This window comes from Stylophora pistillata, chromosome 13 (assembly GCF_964205215.1).
Source record: "Stylophora pistillata chromosome 13, jaStyPist1.2, whole genome shotgun sequence".
NCBI classification, from domain to species: domain Eukaryota; kingdom Metazoa; phylum Cnidaria; class Anthozoa; order Scleractinia; family Pocilloporidae; genus Stylophora; species Stylophora pistillata.
Window position 1 is genome coordinate 5,392,501 of NC_142531.1, and position 4,225 is coordinate 5,396,725.

The 4,225-nt window shown below is 34.9% G+C and overlaps 1 long non-coding RNA gene across 1 annotated transcript in view; it reads left to right on the top strand.

Moving 5' to 3' along the window:
* Nucleotides 1–795, top strand: part of LOC148717363 (uncharacterized) — a 6,005-nt gene extending 5,210 nt beyond the window's left edge. Inside the window, exon 3 of the long non-coding RNA XR_015994606.1 lies at nt 413–795. This is a non-coding gene — a long non-coding RNA (uncharacterized LOC148717363). The remainder of the gene's footprint in view (nt 1–412) is intronic.
* Nucleotides 796–4,225: the final 3,430 nt, after the last annotated feature.

Consider the following 4,225-nt stretch of genomic DNA (forward strand, 5'->3'; position numbering starts at 1 on the left):
GCAGCGTAAAGATGATTTATTCAGTTATCTTAAAATTCAATGTTTTCGTGATTCTGCCAACTATTGACGCCATTTGATCATTTTCGTTTTCAGTAGAAAGTTAGATCATATCCCACTCAGAATGTAATCACTCGATACCTGGACACAAGTATGAAAAAGCTGAACGGAAACTTAAATTTGTATATTTTGAAAGTATAAAGAATATTCATCAGTAATCATTTTGAATTTATCAGTAAATCCCAGCCTTCTATCTATCTTCTATCTACCTTCTATCAGCGACTAACAATGCAACATAAGTCAAGTTTTTTATTACTGCGATCGACTCAAATTTGGTCACTACTGCTTGAAAAGCAAGGTAGGATTCTAGTGCATATTTTGGAGTAATTTTTATCATCATTTTTTTTTTTTGCAGATTAAACGGTGAATACTTCCGATGCTTCAAGCATGAGTAAAGCGAGAGGGGTTTTACATCAACAAGAAAATATTTATTTCATTAGAGGAAAAGCAGACGTAGCACATTTCTCATGGACATGGCGAGTCAGAGCTAAGTTTCATTTGCGTAAAACAGAAGATTTACAGATGTTATTTCGCGATTTTGTTGGAGTTGAAAAATTTCCAGTTTTCCTTTTTTCCCTGCCATATTTTTTAAAATTTTTCACAAGCTCTGTAAGTAACATATGTTCAAATGTGGCAAATTTTCCCGCCAAAAAGACTTAAGAAAAATAGGGGGCTCAAAATAGGCATGGGCCGTACTTTTTCATAGTAATTAATGAAACAATAAAAGTTTATATTTCACCTGTCTTTTCATTTTTGTTATAATAAACATCATCAAAATAAAAGTCAAACATCAATGTTGTTTACTTTTTTATCCTTTGTCTTCATTCAATAAACAATACAAGCTTTTTCCTTTGAATTCTTTTATTGTCTACAAATATTCTTTAATCAGATTTTCAATTACATAATCGCAAAAGTGTCAACATAAGTTCGTTGAAATATATACTAAGACTTTTGGCGGGAAAATTTGGTCGAATTTGCACAGTGTTTCCCCTGACGACTTTCTCCACAAAAATCTTAAGAAGCCTTCTTTCAAAATTTTTTCCGCCAAAAATGGTTGAAACAACATCTTGTGCAAAAAACTTTCAAACTGGCGGCCAATTTAACGTCCACTACACCAATAAAAAATATTTCAAATATGTTTTTAATGGTCTATGCCAATCTCTTTCGAGTTAATTTTAACTGAATTTTTATTGCACGAGATGATGTTGCGAATTTTAAACGAAAAAGCATCATGGCAAGCTTGAAGTTCAATCAATTTATCGGCGTCGATAATAAATTTTGTTCTGAAACGTAAATTTTTTTACATGCAAAGAAACATTTTTTATCCATGACCCACAAATATGCTTTTCTAAGGAAAAGGGATCTTTAAAGCACTCATTTTTCGAATGTAACACAGGAAAGAATAAAAGAAAAATTTATTCGTATTCTTTGCTAAGTAAGAGCTTATCCAAGAGTTAGAAATTCATTGTAGAAGCAATTTGAGAAATATGATATAATTCGTTGGGACTGATCTCTCTTGGAATTTTAACTGAGCCACTAAAGCCATAAGGGCTTTACAACAAGTGTTCAAACTAAAAAAACAAAATATTTTGAATTCTTGGAGACGGTTTCACTTTGGTTTGAGCCACAGCAGACGTAACATTTCACAATCAGTCTCCCAAGTTTTTTTATTATATCAGATCAAAAAGTTTTCAAATTTTTTAGCAAAACTTTTAAGTTTACCATTTCCAAAGCAAATTGTTTGAATTCGGTTTTGCCGCAAAAGTGTTCAAATGATTGCTAAAAAATCCGCGATAATTTTGTAATGAAATTACAAGTGTAAAGTCAGTAATTTCAAGATTGAAACCACCAAATTTTGCGAGAAAAAGAATTACTAGCTTTGTCGTATTAATTCCTGTGTTACACCGAATTGCAGCGCAAAAGATCCCCCTCCTTCAATCTGAGAGTAAAGTAACTGCACATATTATTCTAAAACCAAATGCCTGGTCAAAAGCGTAACTAAGATTTTATCATGTAAAGTCCAGTCTAAACTGGGCGTTTTTCCGTTTATAAACTTCAAGATCAAATCTAGAGAGTAGTGTCACATAATCCAGCCAAAGGACAACAGTTGCGGTATTAATGTTTCGACAAACGGGGTTCTGATTAGAATGAGGTAATAAAACACGTTGGATTCTATAAAATTTTGAATTAGCAAATTAGCCGTTTTTACGTTTTGAAATGAAATCGAGTTTCTTTAAATTTCAGATCAAGCACAAAGTACACATTATCCTAAATTCTTCTTCGTTAATGTGTGAACACTTAGAACAAAAAAAATATGAAAGGAATTGAGTTTGAATCGATGATAGCGTGAATATTGTGTCCAAAGTATTCTGTTTACTTTTGCCAGGTACGAGCCCGCATGAAGATGGTTTTTTTTTTTTTTTAAGTAACGCAAGCCACACACTCAGTGGCAAGCGCCCAATCTTATAGCAAGATTCTAGCTTAAAAATTTGCAAAGAGGGGCCTGGAAAAAACAAAGTACTGTTCGCTGAATTTTAAGGCATGTTTTTCTACAATTGGTAAACAGAATAACCTTTTTAATCCGTCAAATGACTTTCTCGAAACATGAAAATCTGTGATTTTTTGGTGGAATGGTGAATGCTTTTGGCAAATTTTCGGAATAGCCCTCGGATAGCGGAAAGAAGGGCAATTTACAAATGTATGCCTTCAAGAAAATCTGATGAACGCGTAACGAAAGCAACCCACTTCAAAGGAGAAATTTGACTATAACCTACACCTAGTCCAAGAACAAGATTCTAGCTTGAAAAACAAATTATTGTTCGCTGAACTTAAAAGCACGTTTTCTACAAATGGTGAACAAATTTACCATCTCCTCTCCCGTCATATATGATTTTGTAAGAAATATACAACTTTTTTTAGAGACATGTTTCGGCATGCTTATGCAATCTTCAATCAATGAGTAACTGAACGTGAGTAATTATATAACAGACAAGTAAATGAATAAAATATTTACAGTATGATGTAATACAAAAGCGGGTACTAATTACAGCTTGGGATATGCGGATTGGCGTTGGAATGGTTCAGGTCGTATCTGGCGAAAAGAGGCCAGCGATTCTCCATCGACGAACCTCTTTCAGAGCGCTTTAGCCTGGAGTGTGGTGTCCCACAAGGGTCATGTCTGGGCCCCCTGCTGTTTCTAATCTATGCATCCAAGCTATTCAGAGTGGTTGAAGATCAACTTCCACACGTGCATTGCTATGCCGACGACACAGATTTATCTGAGTTTCAAACCTATCAGTAACACATCCCAGGAAGATGCAATCCGTGCGATGGAATGTTGTATCGAGAAGATCAGGCGCTGGCTGATCCATGATAGACTCCTTCTTACTGACGACAAGACTGAATTTATTATTATTGGAACACGCCAGCAACTTAACAAATTACAGGCTATGAGTATTAAAGTAGGTGGTTCAGAGATAAAATCTAGCCACCAAGTTAAGAACCTTGGGAGCTGGCTTGATCCAAACCTGAATATACGCCACCATATTACTAGTGTATGTAAGGCGGGTTTTTTCTACTTGCATAATATTAGACGCATTAAGAAGTATTTATCGAGAGACAGCTTACTCACTTTGGTACACACATTCATCACGAGTAGGTTAGATTACTGTAATGCTTTATTGTATGGCCTTCCCAAAGAGCAAATAGCTAAGTTACAACGCGTGCAAAATGCTGCCGCCAGACTAATTATGGATATCGGGAAGTATTCTCGCGTTACTCCAGTACTCTATGAGTTACACTGGTTACCAGTACTAGCGCGTATACACTTTAAGATCCCATTATTAACTTTTAAAGCCATCCATGGCCTCGCACCTTCATATATTAGCAATCTTTTAGTTATCAAACGCAAGTCCTTGTACAATCTTAGATCTAACTCAGGTATTTTATTAGAGCCACCTAGAGGCAAAATGATGGCAACCCTGGGTAAACGTACATTTCAGTCAGCTGCACCGCATCTATGGAATGAGCTACCATTGCAACTACGCAATATTCGATCTGTAGAAATTTTTAAGAATTCAATTAAGACTTTTCTTTTTAGGCAAACCTTTTAATGGTAGATAAATTATGAATCCTATATAGCCAATTTAACTGTAATATGTAATTATTA